General features: G+C 42.5%; 1 protein-coding gene across 1 annotated transcript in view; it reads right to left on the reverse strand.

Moving 5' to 3' along the window:
- Positions 1-18,148, reverse strand: part of EDC3 (enhancer of mRNA decapping 3) — a 65,355-nt gene extending 47,207 nt beyond the window's left edge. Inside the window, exon 1 of the mRNA XM_003811102.5 lies at positions 17,975-18,148. The gene's annotated coding sequence lies outside the window, so the exon portion shown is untranslated. The remainder of the gene's footprint in view (positions 1-17,974) is intronic.
- Between the last annotated feature and the right edge of the window lie 2,729 nt (positions 18,149-20,877).

The raw sequence follows: 20,877 nt of genomic DNA on the forward strand, positions 1-20,877 counted from the left end.
ATGGTAGATATGTGTCACTTCAAAACCCATAGAATGTACAACACCAAGAGTGAACCCTAATGTTAACTATGGACTCTGGATGACAACGAAGTGTCAGTGTAGGTTCATCAATTGTAACAAACACGACCGTGGTGTGGAATGTTGACAGCAGAGAGGGCTTACTGGGGGACAACAGTGAGATATATGGGAACCCTCTGTACTTTCGGCTCAATTTTTCCCTGAAACTAAAACTGCTCTAAAAAATAAAGTCTATTTAATAGGAAAAAACAAATTGATGATGTAATTTAAAACCTTCCTACAAAGAAAAATCCAGGCCTAGATGGCTTTACTGGCTTTTTCTTTTTAACTAAGTCTGAACTAGACAGCTTTACTCGTTAATTTTATCAAACATTTTAGGAAAAAAATAATGTCAATCTCATACAAACTTTTAGAAAACACAGGAGAATGAGGCTGGATGCAATGGCTCATGCCTGTAATCCCAGCACTTTGGGAGACTGAGGCAGGTGGATCACTTGAGATCAGCAGTTTGTGACCAGCCTGGCCAACATGGTGAAACCCTGCCTCTACTAAAAATACAAAAATTAGCCAGGCATGGTGGCACGTGCCTGTAATCCCAGCTACTCAAGAGGCGGAGGCAGAAGAATCGCTTGAAATGGGGAGGTGGAGGTTGCAGTGAGCTGAGATCACACCCTTGCACTACAGCTTGGGCGACAGAGCGAGACTCCGTCTCAGAAAAAAAAAAAAAAAAAAAAAAGGCTGGGCGCAGTGGTTCACACCTGTAATCCCAGCACTTTGGGAGGCTGAGGAGGGTAGATCACTTGAGTTCAGGAGTTCAAGACCAGCCTGGCCAACATAGTGAAACCCCATCTCTACTAAAAATACAAAAAAAAAAATTAGCCAGGTGTGGTGGTACACACCTGTAATCCCAGCTACTCGAGAGGCAGAGGCAGGAGAATGGCTTGAACCCAGGAAGGGAGGTTGCAGTTAGCCAAGATCACGCCACTGCACTCCAGCCCAGGTGACAAAGCAAGACTCTGTCTCAAAAATAAAAATTAAAAAAAAGAAATAAGCATTTCCCAATTTGTTCAATGTAGCTAGTATAACTCTGACGTGAAAGCCTCCCCACAAAGGCTTTATAAGAAAAAGATCAACATCCTGCACAAATATAGACCAAAAATCCTCAACAAGATATTAACAAATCAAATCCAGCAATAAATTTTAAAAGTCTAATATATCACATGTATTTAGGTCTCTACTCCTAGAATGCAAAATTGGTTTGATATTTTAAAAATCGATCAATTTTAAATCATTTTAACAGAATGAGAAAATCATAAACGTTATCACATCAATAAATACAGAAATATTATCTTGATACCAGGACCTGACAACAATAGTACAAGAACAAAACTACAGAATACTATCCCCCATGAATGTAAACATAAAATTCCTTATCAAAATATCACCCAACAATTCAATAATAATGATCCAGGCTCAGTGGCTCACACCTGTAATCCCAGCACTTTGGGAGGCCAAGGTGGGAGGATAGCTTGAGGCCAGGAGTTTGAAACCAGCCTGGGCAACACAGTGAGACCTTATTTCTACCAAAAAAAAAACAGGTGTAGTGGTGCATACCAGTAATCTTAGCTACTTGGGAGCCTGAGGCAGGAAGGGAGCTTGGGCCCATGAGTCAGTGGATGGAGTGAGCTATGATCACACCACTGCACTCCAGCCTGGGCAACAAAGCAAGACACCATCTCTAAAATAAAAGTAAAAAACAAAACAATAAACGTAAAGAATTATACACCACACCCAGCCAGGTGTGGTGGCTCACGCCTGTAATCCCAGCACTTTGGGAGGCCAAGGTGGGCGGATCACGAGGTCAGGAGATCAAGACCATCTTAGCTAACACGGTGAAACCCTGTCTCTACTAAAAATACAAAAAATTAGCCAGGCGTGGTGGTGTGCACCTGAGTCCCAGCTACTCGAGAGGCTGAGGCAGGAGAATGGTGGGAACCCAGGAGGATGAACTTGCAGTGAGCCGCAATCACACCACTGCACTCCGGCCTAGGTGACAAGAGCGAGACTCCATCTCAAAAAAAAAAAAAAGAATTATACACCACACCCAGGTGGAGTTTATTCCAAAGATGCAATGCTGACTCAAGATCAGAAAGCCAGTCAATGTAATCTACCATATTAACAGGCTAAATAAGAAAAACACATGTTCATAGCAACTGACACAGAAATGCATTTGACAAAATCGAACACCCATTCATTCTTTTTTAAAAAAGCCTCTCAGAAAAATGGGAATAGAGAGGAACTTCATCAATCTGGTAAAGGGATCTAAAAAGTCCCTACAGCTAACATTATACTAAATGGTGAAAGACTGAATGCTTTCCCTATAAGAACATGAACAAGGCAAAGATATCCACTATTACTCAACACAGCTCCAGAAGTTCTTGCAATAAAGCAAGAAACAGATAAAAAAGGTATACAGTTTGTAAAGGAAAAAACAAAACTATCCCCATTTGCAGATGACGTAACTGTCTATGTAGAAATTCCCCATAATCTACAAAAAGTCTTAGAACAAGTGAGTTCAGCAAGATTGTGGGATACAAGATAAACATACAAAAGCCAATCTTATTTCAGTATATTAGCAATGAACACATGGGCAATGAAATTTAAAATACAATACCATTTACAATTGCTCAAAAAATAAAGTACTAGGTGTAAATCTAAAAAAAAAAAAGGGTACAGGATTTGTATACTGAAAACTATGCAACACTGAGGAAAAAATCAAAATGCTAAATATAACAGATATAACATGTTCATGGATTAAAAGACTCAACAAAAAGTACATAAATCCTCCTCAAATTGGTATAAAGGATTAATGCAATTCTAATCAAAATCCCAGCAAGATCTGTAGATATAGACAAGGTTGTTCTAAAATTTACATGGAAAGGCAAAGAAACTAAAATAGCTAAATCAATATTTTTTTTGAGACGGAGACTCACTTTGTTGCCCAGGCTGGAGTGCAGTGGCGCAATCTCGGCTCACTGCAACCTCCACCTCCCGGGTGCAAGCAGTTTTCTGCTTCAGCCTCCTGAGTAGCTGGCATTACAGGCGCTCACCACCACGCCTGGCTAATTTTTGTATTTTTAGTAGAGACAGGGTTTCACCATCTTGGCCAGGCTGGTCTTGAACTCCTGACCCCGTGATCCACCCACCTCAGCCTCCCAAAGTGCTGGATTACAGGCGTGAGCCACCACGCCCAGCTGCTAAATCAATTTTTTATAAGAAAGTGGGAACAATCAGTCTACCTGATTTCAAGACTTACACAATTATGATAATCAAGACTATATAGTATTGGCAGAGGGACAAACATGTAAATCGATAAAATAGAAGGCAGAACCCAGAAACAGACTCACAAAAATATGCCAAACTGATTTTTGACAAAATGCAAAAACAATTCAATGCAGGCAGCATAGTTTTTACAACAAATAGCGCTGGAGCAAATGTAAATCCATCAGCAAAAAAATGAACCTCAAACTAAGGTTCACACTTTATACAAAAATTTACTCAAAATGTATCATGAACTTAAATGTAAAACATCAAACTCTAAAACTTTTATAAAAAACATAAGAGAAACCCTCAAGATCTAGGGCTAGGCAAAGAGTTCTTAGACTTGACACCAAAAGCACAATCCATAAAAAGAAAAGCTGGTCAACTAGACTTCTTGAAAATTAAAATTTTTATTCCACAAAAAACAAGTCACAGACTGGGAGAAAATACTTGCAAAGCACCTATCTGACAAAGACAAAGGAGTAGTATCTAGGAAATATACACCTTTCAAAATGGCTAAAATACAGTGATAACACCAAGTGCTAGTAAGAATGTGGAAAAAATGGATCACTCATACATTGCTAGTCCAAATATTGAATAGTACAGCCACTCTGGAAAACATCCTGGCAGGTTATTAAAAAAACGAAACATGCAATAATTAGCCAAGTGTGGTGGCGCACACCTGTAATCCCAGCTACTTGAGTGGCTAAGGCATGAGAATCGCTTGAACCTGGGAGGCGCAGGTTGCAGTGAGCCGTGATCGCACCACTGCACTCTAGCCTGAGCAACAGAGACTCTGTCGCAAAAAAAGAAAAAACCCAAGGCTGGGCGCGGTGGCTGTGGCTCACGCCTGTAATCTCAGCACTTTGAGAGGCCAAGGCGGGTGGATCACAACGTCAGGAGACGAGACCATCCTGGCTAACACGGTGAAACCCCGTCTCTACTAACAATACAAAAAAATTAGCCGGGCATGGTGGTGGGCGCCTGTAATCCCAGCTACTCGGGAGGCTGAGGCAGGAGAATGGCGTGAACTGAAGAGGTGGAGCTTGCAGTGAGCCGAGATGGCGCCACTGCACTCCAGCCTGGGCCACAGAGCAAGACTCCATCTCAAAAAAAAAAAAAAAAACCCAAAAAACTAAACATGCAACTACAATATGACCCAGCAGTTGCACTTCTGGTCATTTATCCCAGAGAAAGGAAGACCTAGGTTCACACAAAAACCTGTACGTGGGCTGGGCGCGGTGGCTCACGCCTGTAATCCCAGCACTTTGGGAGGCCGAGGCAGGTGGATCACCTGAGGTCGGGAGTTCGAGACCAGCCTGACCAGCATGGAGAAACCCTGTCTCTACTAAAAATACAAAATTAGCTGGGAGCGGTGGCGCATGCCTGTAATCCCAGCTACTCGGGAGGCTGAGGAGGGAGAATCGCTTGAACCCGGGAGGCAGAGGTTGTGGTGAGCCCAGATCGCGCCACTGCACTCCATTCTGGGCAACAAGAGCGAAACTCTGTCTCAAAAAATAAAATAAAATAAAATACCCTGTACACAAGTGTTTATATCACATTTACTCAAAAAAACCACAAACAAACTGGAAACAACCCAGATAACCTCAATGAGTGAATAAACAAACAGTGGTACATCCATACCACAGGGCAAAAAGTAAAAATGCCAACCCCAAGAGGTTGTGTTCTGTATGATTCCATTTGTGTAACATTCTTGAAATGACAAAGCTATAGAAATGGAGAACAGGGCCGGGCACAGTGGCTGATGCCTGTAATCCCAGCACTTTGGGAGGCTGAGGAGGGTGGATCACCTGAGGTCAGGAGTTCAAAACCAGCCTGGCCAACATGGCGAAGCCTCGTCTCTACCAAAAATACAAAAATTAGCCCGGCGTGGTGGCGAGCGCCTACAGTCCCAGCTACTCGGGAGGCTGAGGCAGGAGAATCACTTGAAACCGGGAGGCGGAGGTCGCAGTGAGCTGAGGTCAAGGTCGTGACAGTGTACTCCAGCCTGGGCAACAGAGTAGCAACATGGGGGACTCTTGTAGTAATGGAAATATTTTACATCTTGACCATATCAATGTCAATATTCTAGTAGTGATACTGTATTACAGTTTTGCAAGATGTTACCAACAGGGAAAACTGGGTAGGGCATAAGGAATCTCTCTGTATTATTTCTTACAATGGCATGTGAATCTACAACTATCTCAGAAGTTTAATTAAAAAAAAATCAATGCCTTCCATCACATTAACAAAATAAGTGATGAAATCATGTATAATCATATCAATACATGCAGAAAGATACTTGGACAAAATTTAACAATCATTCACTATATTTAAAAAGGGGAGGGAAAGCTGGCATCTACAAAACAATTACAGCTAACACGATACTTAATGGTGAAATAGGCCAGGCAGGCATGGTGGCTCACACCTGTAATCTCAGCACTTTCAGAGGCTGAGGCAGGAAGATCACAGAGCTCAGGAGTTTGAGGCTACAGTGAGCTATGATTGTACCACTGCACTCCAGCCTGGGCAACAGAGCCAGACACTGTCTTTATTTTATATATTTTGGTTTTTTGTTTCTGTTTTTTTTGTTGTTGTTGTTGTTTTTTTTTTTTTTTTTTTGGCTCACTGCAGCCTCCTGGGCTCCTGGGCTCTGGTGATCCTCCCACCTCAGCCTCCTGAGTAGCTGGGACTATAGGTGTGTGCTACCATGGCCAGCTAATATTTTCTGTTTTGTAGAGACAGGGTCTCACTTTGCTGCCCAAGCTAGTCTTGACCTCACAGCTCAATTGATCCTCCCACCTCAACTTCCTGAGTAGCTGGGACTACAGGCCCACACCACCACACCCAGCTAATTTTTTTATTTTTTGTAAGACGGGGTTTTGCCATGTTGCCCAGGTTTCCAACTCCTGAGTTCAAGCTATCCGCCTACCTTGGCCTCCCAAAGTGCTAAGATTACAGGCATGAGCTACCATGCCCAGCTGAGACTTTGTCTCAAAAAAAAAAAAAAAAAAAAAAGGTGGGGTTGAAATAAATGCTTTCCCCAAATACTGAGGATGAAGCAAGGATGTCCACTCTCACCACTTGTACTTATATTCATCAACTGTAGGTCCTAGCCAGTGCAATAAGACAAGAAAAAGAAAAAAAAAACCCAGAAAGTTAAATAAGACAGTAAAACTGTCTTTATTTGCAATGACATAATTAGCTGTTTACAGTCAATCCATAAAAAGTCCTACTAGAACTAATAAGGAAATTTAGCAAGGTCACAGGATATATGCTCGATCTAGAAAAAACAACCACAGCAGCAAACAACTGAAAATGAAATTTTAGGCCAGGCATGGTGGCTCATGCCTGTAATCCCAGCACTTTAGGAGGCCAAGGCTTCCCAAATTTTGCACAAGTTATTCCTAGAACACTTTCCCCAGCTCTATGAATGGTTAGTTCCATCCTGCCTTTCCGACATCTGGTAAAACATGACCATCTCAAAAAAGCCTTCCCTGTCTACCCAATCTAACATGGCTACTCATCGTTATTCTCCAACACCTTAAATCCTGTTATGATCTCAAAATCAATCACTATATGAATTATCTTGTTTCTTCATATTGTGTGTGTTGGTCAGGCATGGTGGTTCATGCCTGTAATCTCAGCATTCTGGGAGGCTAAGGTGGGCGGATGGCTTGAGTCCAGAAGTTTGAGACCAGCCTAGGCAACATAGGGAGACCCTATCTCTGCAAAAAAATTTAAAAAACTAGCCAGGCTTGGTGGCACATGCCTGTAATACAAGCTACAGCTACTCAGAACGCTGAGACAGGAGGACCGCTTGAGCCTGGAAGGTCAAGGCTGCAATGAGCCATGATCACGCCACTGCACCCCAGCCTAGATGACAGAGTGAGACCCTGTCTCAAAATAAAAAGTATATAGTTAGATAGATAGATAGTCTGTGTGTCACCCCACTAGAATAGGGCAAATGACATAGTCTTGTTCAGTCAATAAGAGTGCCTAGAGTGGAAGAAGTCAATAAATATTTAATCAATCAATGAATGAATTAGAAATAATAAACGTGACAGAAGTTACTCAAAATCTAGAGTACCTACATGTTTATATCTAAATGTCTTGGCTCTTTTTGAAAATGGTTCTAAAAAATACAGTATCCTTAAGCATACTCTATGCAAAATCCTATATAAGGTATGAAACCTAACACTTCCCCACTCACACGAGGAAGTCAGGAAACAGCTAGCAGATGATAGCAGATGAATATAAATACACATGTTAAGCACAAAGTGAAACACTGGTTCAGTGTTTTTACATTAAAAAAAGAAACGAGCACTTGAAGCTGTTTTCAAATACTAATTTCAGACATAAAGGGGCAAAAAAGCATATAAAGCACCCCTCTGGTAAAAGAGTATGTCCCGACTGAGTTTGGTGGCTCACGTTTATAATTCCAGCAGTTTGGGATGCCAAGGCAGGTGGATCACATGAGGTCAGGAGTTCAAGACCAGCCTGACCAACATGATGAAACCCCATAACTACTAAAAATACAAAATTGGCCGGGCGCAGTGGCTCATGCCTGTAATCCCAGCACTTTGGAAGGCTGAGGCAGGTGGATCACAAGGTCAGGAGTTTGAGACCAGCCTGACCAACGAGGTGAAACCCCGTCTCTACTAAAAATACAAAAATTAGCCAAATGTGGTGGCGTGTTCCTGTAATCCCAGTTACTCAGGAGGCTGAAGCAGGAGAATCACTTGAACCCGGGAGGCGGAGGATGCAGTGGGCTGAGATCGTGCCATTGCACTCCAGCCTGGGCAACGAGAACAAGACTCGGTCTCAAAAAAAAAAATTAGCCGGGCATGGTGGTGCATGCCTGTAATCCCAGCTACTTGGGAGGCTGAGGCAGGGGAGTCACTTGAAATTCGGAGGCGAAGGTTGCAGTGAGCTGAGATCACACCATTGCACTCCAGTCTGGGCAACAAGAACAAGACTCCATCTCAAAAAAAATTAAATAGGCCAGGCACGGTGGCTCACTCCTATAATCCCAGCACTTTCGGAGGCCGAGGCAGGTGGATCACCCGAGGAGTTTGAGACCAGCCTGGCCAACATGGTGAAACCCCATCTCTACTAAAAATACAAAAATTAGCCAGGTGTGGTGGTGGGTGCCTGTAATCCCAGCTATTTAGGAGGCTGAGGTGGGAAAACCACTTGAACCCAAGAGGCAGAGGATACAGTGAGCCGAAATTGCGCCACTGCACTCCAGCCTGCTAACAAGAGCAAGACTTTGTCTCAAAATAAATACATAAATGAAGGGAAAGGGGCAAAAAAGCATATACAGCACTCCTCCAGGCCAGCCGCAATGGCTCACGCCTATAATCCCAGCACTTTGGGAGGCTGACGTGGATGGCATGGTGGCGCGCACCTGTAATCCCAGCTACTCAGGAGGCTGACAGGATAACTGCTTGAACCCAAGAGGCGGAGGCTGCAGTGAGCCGACACTGCACCACTGCACTCCAGCCTGGGCAACAGAGCAAGACTCCGTCTAGAAAAAAATAAAAAATAAATAAAAATAAAGCACTCCTGGCTGGGTGCAGTGGCTCACAGTTGTAATTCCAGGAGTTTGGGAAGCCAAGGCAGGAGGATCACTTGAGTCCAGGAATTCAAGACCGGGCTGGGCAACACAGCAAGACCCTGTCTCAAAAAAAAAAAAAAAAAAAAAAAACAAAAAAACAGTATGTCCCATTAGAAACACTAAGTCTGAAAGAGTCCAGCTCTAGGGATTAATCAAACTCTAGATAGTTCTCTAGTGATCTAACTGAGCCAGTATCATAAAACTATGCGGACAGAACCGAAGATTAAAAGAACAATGAATTAGCAGGCTCATACAGGCTTTTTTTTGTTACATTTATTATAGAATGAAACAGAGCCTTGCTCTGTCACCCAGGCTAGAGTGCAGTGGCGCAATCTTGGCTCACTGCAACTTCTGCCTCCCAGGTTCAATCAAGCAATTCTCCTGCCTCAGCCTCCTGAGTAGCTGGGACTACAGGCGCCCGCCACCACACCCAGCTAATTTTTGTATTTTTAGTAGAGATGGGGTTTCGCCATGTTGGCCAGACTAGTCTCGAACTCCTGCCCTCTGGTGATCTGCTCACCTCAGCCTCTGTGCTGGGATTACAGGCATGAGCCACTGTGCCTGGCCCTTGGGTAAATTTTCAATGCAACACAATTTCAACAATAATGATGATGGTAAAAAAGCACAAAATACACACATTTTAGGCTTCTTTTCCCTTCCTGATCAACCTTTGCCTAATGTCACAAAAGCATGAGTTTCCTTTCCTATCATTTATAATCCACCATAATTCTACTCAGATGCTTAGATAGATGCAGAATAAAAAGCACCAGAAATTAACCAGATATGAAAAGGCTTCTACTGTTTTATTTAACATATATCTTTAAGACACTGATGTTGTGCATTCAAGTTTATATTATGGTAGTAGTAACTGAATAGAATTTTTAATACTTTGAAAATGCGGATACTCGTTTATAAGTGTTCTTCTATGTAGTTAATATTAATAGAAACTTTAAAAAATATAACCACTGAATGTGTAACAAACTTCCCTTTCCTCAGAAACTTCCCTTGGTAAAATAGCATTACTCAAAACTCCTCAAACAGGTTTGTTCTATAAAGAAAATTATGTTATTTACAGAAAACAGTAAATCTAAAACAAGTACAGTGCCCATCAACTGGGTTCCTAATCGGACTAGGGAAGCGGCTCCATCAATTATAGAGCTAACACCTCCACGTCAAAAGAAGTACAGGAGATACAGGAGCTACAAGGAACCAATCTTGTCTTTTATTTTCTACTTTTCTATCAAGGTATAACATATACAGTAAGTCAGTCTACTTATTTTAAGTGTACACCTCCATGAAATTTTACATATCAATTCACCCATGTGACCACCACTCAAAACAAGACAGACTATTTCCAACACCTCAAAAGGCTCCATTGTGTCCTCCTACAGGTAGTTATTATTCTGACATCTATCATGAAAGATTATTTGAGCCTGATTTTGAGCTTCACATAAACAGAATCATAAAGGTTCTCTTTCAGAGTGTTTGTCTTCTTTTGCTCAAAAGTACATCTGTGAGGCCAGGCATGGTGGCTCATGCCTGTAATCGAGCACTTTGGGAGGCCAGGGCGGGTGGATCACTTGAGGTCAAGAGTTCAAGACCAATCTAGCCAACATGGCAAAACCCTGTCTCTACTAAAAATACAAAGAATTAGCTGGGCGTGGTGGCACATGCCTGTAATCCCAGCTACTCAGGAGGCTGAGGCACAAGAATCGCTTGAACTGGAGAGGCGGAGGTTGCAGTGAGCCAAGATCCTGCTACTGCACTCCAGTATGGGTGACAGAGCGAGATGTTGTCTCAAAAAAAAAAAAAAAAAGTACATTTGTGAGATTCATCCCCATTGTTGCATGTATCAGAAGTTTATTCTTTCTCATAGCTGTGCTGTTTTCTGTAAGCATGCCTCAATGTATTTATCCATTCTACTGCTGATACATAGTTGGGTTATTTCTAGTTCTGACTTATTACAAATAATATTCTTAAACTGTATACAGTATATTTCCGCGATGGACAAATACATCCATTTCTACTGGGCATATAACACAGGAAGTCATGTTATATTTATGACTTTATTAGGAACCACTAAACAGTTTTCCCAAGTGGTTGTACCATTTTGTATTACCATCTACATTTATACAACCCACCATACGTGAGTTCTTTCTGCTCCTCATCTTGCCAAAACTTGGTACTATTGTTCTCTTCAACTTACTCATTCTGGTGGGGTGCAATGGTTTTGATATTTTCTTAAACATACTTCTTATTTACTCTTGCTTCATTGATACTGTTTTTCTCCCAATAAATTATTCCTAAAATTGTAATGACTATTGAATTCAGAGATGTTGTGAATTACTATTCAGAGTCAAGAACTTGCTACCAAAGTTCATTTAGTCTTATTTGTCTTCCTTCTGCCTCCATTTCTTTTTTTTTTCTCTTTTTTTGAGACGGAGTCTCGCTCTTTCGCCCAGGCCGGACTGCAGTGGCACTATCTTGGCTCACTGCAAGCTCCGCCTCCTGGGTTCATGCCATTCTCCCGCCTCAGCCTCCTGAGTAGCTGGGACTACAGGCGCCCGCCACCGCGCCCGGCTAATTTTTTGTATTTTTAGTGGAGATGGGGTTTCACCGTGTTAGCCAGCATGGTCTCGATCTCCTGACCTCATGATCCGCCCGCCTTGGCCTCCCAAAGTGCTGGGATTACAGGCGTGAGCCACTGCGCCCGGCCCTGCCTTCATTTCTTAAACACCTCCAGGTAAGAATACTTTAATCCATTTACCACTTTGTTCTTATACAAATAAACAAGTTGCCAATTACAAATCTAGCTACTTTGGAATATCCTTCATCTCATCAATACATTACGACTTCTTGTGTAAGTTTGCTGACAGGATTTGATGTACAATAAAAAAAAAATACATCTTCCCTGTAAAGCCTATTCATGACAATAAATCCTTCAAACAATTCCACTTCTAAAAAAAACTAACTTTTCTGTGTAGTATTCAACAATGTTAAATATTTCAAAAAAATGCAATGTTTGTGCAGCTAGCTAACCAACACTTATTTTGCCAACTTGTTATTAAAATCTATCCTAACAATCTGTGTAGCTAGGAAGGGAGCCACAGATGTGACATAATCAAGATTTTCCAGATTACTTTTAATTATGGGACTATTTTGCTCAAATGCTGAACTATCAGCATTTCCAGACTACTGAATGCCAGATAAGTAATGGGACTTTATCATTATTCTGATAAGCCTTTGGATAACAAAGTCAGATAGCGCTAAACACTCTTCCATCTATTATATTACTAAGGCAGCTGCCCAAATGATCCATAAATTACACATAAACAAGTTGCCAATTACAAATCTAGCTACCTCCATCTCTGTGCCACATCAGACAACTCACAGCATTCAGATCCAATGAACAACCCTTGGCCTGCTAAAAACAATTATAATTAACAGCTGTGGATGAGTGAGTAGTTAGTTATAGATTTCTGAGAAACTAGGAATTGTTCCATACAACAGGAAAGGTGTTTGTTGAATCAAAATATTGGGAATGGCAGAGATCTTAAAAGAAAATATGCAACCCAGCATCATGGCTCAGGCCCTACATCCCAGCACTTTGGAAGGCTGAGGCAGGAGGATCACTTGAGGCCAGGAGTTTCAGACCAGCCTGGACAACATAGCAAGACTGTTTCCACCCCCACCCCCACCCCGCCTCAGAAAAAGAAATCCAGCACAATCCCCTATCTAAATCCAGTACTAAACCCATATCTTCCATAAAAGGCAGCATGGTGAAAAGAGAGTAAAATTCTGAAATCACACTGGGTGTGGTGGCTCACGCCTCAGGTGGCTAGTGTCTGCAATCCTAGCACTGTGGGAGGCCAAGGAGGGCTGACCGCTTGAGCCTAGGGGTTCAAAGCCAGCCGGGGCAACATGGCAAAACTCTGTCTCTAGAAAAAATACAAAAAATTAGTCAGAAGTGTTGGGAGGCAGAGGTTGCAGTGAGCCAAGATTGCACCACTGCACTCCAGCCTGGGTGGCAGAGCAAGACCCTGTCTCAAAAAAAAAAAAAGAAAAAAATGAAATCAGACATCACAGCCCCTGGTTCACTTCTGTACTTCCTTACTAACCAGCACTACGACCTGGGCAAATTACCTAATCTGAGTCTCAACTGCCTCATCTGTAGGGAATTATGCCAATTATACCCCTATCTCATAGAACCACTATATGAATTATGTTAAGATACTATATGGATTATTTTAAGATTAAATGAGATAATCCATATAGTGTCTACAACATAAAAAATTTTAGTTCAAATGTCTCCTTTTGCCAGAAAGAATACCGATCACATAGGGAACTTAAGTTATGGCGCTGTGAGGGCCACCTCACTTCTCACCCAAACAAAATTACAAAAATACATGAATTCCCTCTACAACATCTTGGAAATCAAGTCCTGGTCTTTAAACTGGAATACACATGTCCGTAGGGGGTACACAAAGATAAGCAAGCAAGGGAATCAACTTCCACGCTACTCTCATAAACCTGATCTGTGTGGATAACTAGATGATCAATTTTAAATTTTCAGGCATAAAATTTATTACTTTAGGATGGGTAGGAAAACTACAGCCCTAAACCAGATCTGGTCTGCTACCAATAAAGTTTTATTGGAACACAACTACACACAAATACTTGCATATTATCTACGGCTATTTTCTGGGTTTTTTGGGGTTTTTTTGAGACAGAGTCTTGCTCTGTCGTCCAGGCTGGAGTGCAGTGGAGCGATCTCAGCTCACTGCAACCTCCACCTCCCGGGTTCAAGCGATTCTCCTGCCTCAGCCTCCCAAGTAGCTGGGACTACAGGTGCCTGCCACCACTCCCAGCTAACTTTTGTATTTTTAGTAGAGACCGGGTCCTGCCTCAGCCTCCCGAATAGCTGGGACTACAGGCGCCCACCACCACACCCAGCTAAATTTTTTTTTTTTGAGACACTGTCTCGCTCTGTCACCCAGGCTGGAGTGCAGTGGCACAATCTCTGCTCACTGCAAGCTCCACCTCCCGGGTTCACGCCATTCTCCTGCCTCAGCCTCCTGAGTAGTTGGGACTACAGGCGCCCGCCACCACGCCCAGCTAATTTTTTTTGTATTTTTCAGTAGAGGCAGGGTTTCACTGTGTTAGCCAGGATGGTCTCGATCTCCTGACCCCATGATCCACCTGCCTCAGTCTCCCAAAGTGCTGGGATTACAGGCGTGAGCCACCGCACCCGGCCACATATTGTCTATGGCTGTTTTCTCACTACAGTGAGAGTTGAGCAGTAATCACAGAAACCATGTGGCCCATAAAGCCTTTCATCTGGCCTTTGACAGAAAGTTGACTTTTGCTTTAGGATAAAATTCTGTGGGAAAAGTGGAATGGATACAAGTTCAAAAAGAAAAAGGAAAAATATGTAATGAACAAACTCCCAAAATGATAAAAATGACCAAAACTAACTCAACTAACTATATTAAGAAATTGAATTAGTAAAATCTTCCCAGAGAGAAAAACCCAGGCCCACAGGACTTCACTGGTAAATTCTATGAAACACGTAAGAAATAATACCAATCCTACACAAACTACTTCAGAAAACAGAGGAGGAAGGAACACTTCCCAATTCATTTTATGAGGTCATAATTACTCTGCTACTAAGGCCAAAGATGACATAAAAAAAAGGAAACCTCAGACCAATATCCATCATGAACATAGTCACAAAAATTAACAAAATGTTAGCAAATTGAATCCATCTATATGTAAAAAGTAGTAGATACATTACTAAGCGGGGTTCATTTCACAAATGCAAGATGGGCTTAACATCTGAAAATCAAGTAATGTAATAAGCTATGTTATGTATTTCTTACAGTCTTTGTTTCAAAAGTTTAGTTGTATGTTTTTACAACATCAAATTGATATTGTATTTAGGTAATTTTATATTTATTTTTAAGAAGTCAATATTTACTTGTCAGAAATTACATCCTAAACTATTTAAAATTAAATAATTACACTATGTAAATCTACGATGAAAAGTTTCAGGTGCCAACTTAAAAGTATATAAGATCTAACAGATTCCACAGTCTTTTAGACATTCTCAAGAAGAAACGTTTTAAGACCAGTGACCCAGCCTATACCTGAAAGCCTGAAATGACAAGGAGAAAAATAATCATTCATGCCAAAGCAACACCACCATATCTTCAAACTTTTGACTTCTGCCCATAAATTTACTCTTAGCACATCTAGATCTAAACCTAATATTCCAGGTACAAGCCTACTAGTGATGCAACCTTTCTCATTCTAGATTTTGCATTTTCCTGATACAATATACTAATGCAGGTCACATCGGTTCTTCTCACAGCCTTCTTAACCACACCACTGATTGGTGATTAAAACATCACATCTTTTTATTATAGAACTCCTGTGAGGTCACATCTCCACCCTCCCCCAATAGGTATAGTTGATTTTTTTTGGACCCAAGCGCAATTTCTCACATTTATACATGCTTCCTTCATTTCATTAAACAGCACTGAGCAAAAATATTGAGATCTTTTCCCATTCTGGCAATCACCAACCAAATGACTCTTTCTTTACTTCACAAAGGCACCAAATCCAATGAGCAAACCCTCTAGATAAGGTCTCAAATACATGAAGTATATAAAGAAAGTGATGAAACCCCAGTTCAGATCACTGGAATTCCAGCTGTCAGTAGTGTCCACAAATCAAACCTCTCCATACATAGATTTTCAAACTCATGACTCCATCTAACTACCACAATCTGGCAAATTCCTCCATCTCGCCCACTCAGTTATCGTAAGACTTAGTAAGACCAGGCGTGGTGGCTCACACCTGTAATCCCAGCACTTTGGGAGGCTGAGGTGAGTGGATCACCTGAGGTCAGGAGTTCGAGACCAGCCCGGCCAACATGGTGAAACCCCATCTCTACTGAAAATACAAAAATTAGCCAGGCGTGGTGGTGCATGCTTGTAATCTCAGGTACTTGGGAGGCTGAGGCAGGAGAATCGCTTGAACCAGGAGGCAGAGGTTACAGTGAGCAGAGATTGCACCACTGCACTCCGTCCAACCTGGGCAATGGAGTGAGACTCCATCTCAAAAAAAAAAAACTTCATAAATGCCTTGCTAAAATTCTGACACACTATCATTATGGTCACTACACTCCTTTGAGACACAATTTGGATGTCCTGTCCTGTTGTTCTGGCTGAATTTAGGAGAACTCTAGTAAGCCCTTCTCTGGATAAGAAAAGAAAAACGATACATCTTCCATTTTGTATTAATTACAGAATCTCACAAATGGCAAGGATTTTAAACATTTTCTAATGTTGTTTTTCTTAGAGATAGAGTCTTGCTATGTTGCCCAGGCTGGCCTTAAGCAATCCTCCCACCACTGCACTCGGCCCTAGTCTAATATTTTTCTTTTCTTTTCTTTTTTTGAGAAGGAGTTTAGTTCTTGTTGCCCAGGCTGGAGTGCAGTAGCATATCTTGGCTCACTGCAACCTCTCCCTCTCGGGTTCAAGCGTTTCTCCTGCCTCAGCCTCCCAAATAGCTGGGATTATAGGCACCCACCACCACACCCAGCTAAGTTTTGTATTTTTAGTACAGACGGGGTTTCACCACGTTGGCCAGACTGGTCTCCAACTCCTGACCTCAGGTGATCCACCCGCCTCAGCATCCCAAAGTGCTGGGATTACTGGCGTGAGCCACAGTGCCCGGCCTTAATATTTTTCAAACTATACGTCATGACCTATTAGGGGTCAGACTCAATTTAGTGAGTTGCAACCAATATTTTTTTAGAGTGCATCTTCTGTAGAAAGGGTAAGTAAACTTTTCATTGGTGTGTGTGTGTACACACTGAGTGTGCAGGGGCACAATAAGTCATGATGTATAATATATCTAACTGTGGGTCACAGGTAAAAAATTTTGAGACACTTTTCTAGCCCCACAGCCCTATGCCAAGGAGGCTCTACCAAGAAATTGGTAATAAACAAAAAGTCATGTTTTTACAACCATTTTTACATCATACAGAGAAACTAAGAGGATTTTGTGCTCAGTACACGTAATCTGCCATTCATTAAAAAAAAAAAAAAAGATTAGGATCCATCTGGGTGTCCAGTTGAAATACTAAACTGCTTGGAGACAGCCATTCTGTTTTGGTGGGGTGAAGACCTGTATTTGAGACAGCAGACTGAAATCGGTTTGGTCTGTGGCAAAGGAAGAGAAGAAAAACCATTCTGGGTCGCAAGTTCCTCACCTGTAACCACAGGAGAAGACTATTGGCTTGGTCAGTTGATTTTCAACTAATCTCCCAATTGAAGAGTTAGGCGAAGCAATTGCTATTGGGAGATTAATTGAAAATTAACTGACCAAGCCAACAAGGGCTATGCCTCCCACAAACCAAAACACTTTAACCACTCAACAAGTCAAGTATTGATAAATACAATCAGTATCACACAAAGCGTACTGAAAAGAACCACAGACTTGCATCAAAGGCAGAAATGAATCCAGGGATAACTTCCTGGGATTCGAAGATGTGACCTGGTAGGTATAAATTTCTCAGGCATCCTCTTTTTCTACCCTCCAGTTCATCTCCGTCCTCAAGCTATCAGTCATGGATGTGGCACTGGCGTTCTTCTCTGCCACCGTATCTCATTATGCAAAGGGAAACTGAGGCACGAAGAACAGAGTGAGTGAGCCAAGGAACTGCAGCAGCCACCAACAAGGCTGGACTAAGGGCCCAAGCAGCTAATGCCTCACTCCCCACACAATCCCCATACTATTTAGAATCCTGCAGTCCTCAGCCTTCCACCTCAAACCAAACTCCTGGGGCCGCCCGTAGTACCTGGTCCCCTGCTCATCCGATGAAGCCCCCAGCTCTTGCCTGCCTGCCTCTATAAAGGTCTACGAGGCCTGGAACTCTGAAGCCTAAAGCAACCCCGGCAGCCCCCTCCCACGAGCGTCCACAAACCAGTAGCATCCCTTCGCTCCCACCTCCGCGCCGACGGGCCTGGAGCTCCTCCGCACACCACACCAAGCCGACCACGCAACACCAGAGGACCCACAGAAGAATTCTCTCCACGCCCACCCCCACAGCTTCGGCCTTCACCACCGCCGCCGCCGCCGGAAGCGCCCCCACGTCTCCACGCCACCACCGTGAGGTCACTTCCGGCGCGACAGCTTGGAATCCAGGGCCGGCAATTGAGGGGCGTGGCACCCGGGAAATTTAAGAGGTTGGAAGAACGTCCCTTCGGCCTTACAGAATTGCGCTTGGGTAGTCATTTTGCGCTCCACGTTTACTTATGTCCTGTGGCGTCTTGGCTGGAATCGGGGCTCTACCCACGACTCCCCAGCCTCGATGCCTGGGTCCCCCTCTTGCAGGCTCGATGAAAAGCACCCGCTTCCCCTCCTGTTACCCCAGCGCCAATCGCAGAGCTGGAGCGGAGGACTTTCCGGGAGGCCTGGTGACGTGACAGCCCCTCCGTGCTAAACTGCAGCTGTGGGACTTAATAAGTGCGACAACCCCCTGATGGATTAAAGAAAACAAGATATTCCTGCCGTGGTCGATCTTCAAAGCGTATCAGCTTCAGCCCATTTGGGGGTTAGAATCAGCCAGTCCGTGCTTGACTGCTCTCCCTTCCCCCATACTCAGTACACAGGAAAGTGCCGCTCTTCTACCCTTGGCATTTTAGAGTCTTGATTTGTGGGGAGACGGGAAAGCATGCGTTTAGGGCCAAGACCGTGTAATGAGGAATACTGCATAGCCTTGAAGCCTGACACCTGGTTTGGGAACCACTACTTGGGCGAATAGCATAGAGTAGGGTAGCAGTTCCAAACCTAGCTCTACAAAATCAGTTGAAGAACTTTGTAACATTTACACTTTCTAGGGGACTGCTTCACCTCTCCCCCTCCATCACCAGAGATTCCCTAGGTCAGAAGGGGTCCTTGTCTTTTAAAATTACTGTTATTAATGAACACTTATAGAGCAGTTTTTGGTTCAGGGCAAAACTGAACAGAAAGTACAGAGTTCCCATATATCCCCTGTACACACAGGCACATACACACACAACTTGTCCCCTTATGGACATCTTGTGCTACAGTGGTACATTTGGTAACAATTGATTACCCAACTTTGACACATCATTATCACCCAGAGTCCATAGTTTACATTAGAGTTTACTCTCGGTGTTGCACATTCTGTGGGTTTTGACAAATATGTAATGACATGTATCCACCATTATGGTATCATACACGATAGTTTCACTGCCCTGAAAATCCTCTGTCCTCTGCCTATTCATCCTTCTCAGTCCCCTAACCACTGGCAACCACTGCTCCTTTTACTGTCTCCATAGTTTTGCCTTTTCCAGAATCCCATATAGTTGGAATCATACAGTATGCAGCCTTTTCACATCGGATTCTTTCACTTATGCACTTAAAGTTCTTCCATGCCTTTTCATGGCTTGATAGCTCATTTCTTTTTTGTGCTGAGTAATAATATTCCATCGTCTGGATGTGCTGCGGTTTATCCATTCACCTACTGAAAGACATCTTGGTGGCCTCCAAGTTTGGGTAATTATGAATAAAGCCGCTATACATCATGTGCAGTTTTTTGTGTAGACATGAGTTTTCAATTCATCTGGGTAAATACCAAGGAGTGCAACTGCTGGATTGGATGGTATATTTAGTTTTGGGAGAAACTACCAAACTGCCTTTCAAAGTGGCTGCATCATTTTGCATTCCCACAGCAGTGAATGAGGGTTTCTGTTGCTCCACATGCTTGTCAGCATTTTGTGGTGTCAGTATTTTGCCGTTCAAGTAAGTGTGTAGTAGTATCTTATTGTTTTAATATGCAATTCCCTAATGACATATGATATTGAACATCTTTTCATATACTTACTTGCCATGTGTATATCTTCTTTGATGAAGTGTTCGTTCAGGTATTTTGCCCATTTTTACATTGTGTTATTTTCTTGTTGTGATTTAAGAGTTCTGGGTATATTGTAGATAACAGTCCTTTATCAGATACGTCTTTTATAATATTTTCTCCTAGTCTGTGGCTTGTCTTCTCATTCTTCTTTTGAAGAGCAGAAGTTTTAAATTTTAATGAAGTCCAGCTTATCAATTATATTTTTCACAGATTATGCTATTGGTATTGCCCTAAAGTCATTGCCATTCCCAAGATCAGTTAGGTTTTCTCCTGTGTTGTCTTCCAGGAGTTTTATAGTGTTCCATTTTACATTTAGGTCTACAATCCATTCTGAGTTAATTTTTATGAAGGGTGCAAGGTCTTTGCCTAGATAATTTTTTTTTTTTTGAGATGGAGTCTCACTCTGTCGCCCAGGCTGGAGTGCAGTGGCACGATCTCAGCTCACTGCAATGTCTGCCTCCTGGGTTCAAGTGATTCTCCTGTCTCAGCCTCCCAAGTAGCTGGGATTACAGGCACCCGCCACCACACCTGGCTAATTTTTGTATTTTTAGTAGAGACAAGGTTTCACCATGTTGGCCAGGCTGGTCTCGAACTCCTGATCTCAATTGATCTGCCCATCTCGGCCTCTCAAAGTGCTGAGATTACAGTCGTGAGCCACCGTACCCAGCCTGATACATTTTGTATGTGTGTGAAAATTCAGTTGTTCCAGCACAATTTGTTGAAAAACCTATCTTTGCTCCATTATATTGCTTTAACTCCTCTGTCAAAGATCAGTTGACTACATTTATGTGGGTCTACTTCTGGATTGTTTATTCTTTCACCAATACCACATTGTCATTATTACTGTAGTTTATAGTAAGTCTTGAAGTTGGGTAGTATCAGTCCTCCAACTTTGTTCTCCTTTAATAGTGAGCTGGCTCTTCTAGGTCTTTTGTCTCTCCATATCAATTTTACAATCAGTTTGTCGACA

The sequence above is a fragment of the Pan paniscus genome, chromosome 16, assembly GCF_029289425.2.
Source record: "Pan paniscus chromosome 16, NHGRI_mPanPan1-v2.0_pri, whole genome shotgun sequence".
Classification (NCBI taxonomy): Eukaryota; Metazoa; Chordata; class Mammalia; order Primates; family Hominidae; genus Pan; species Pan paniscus.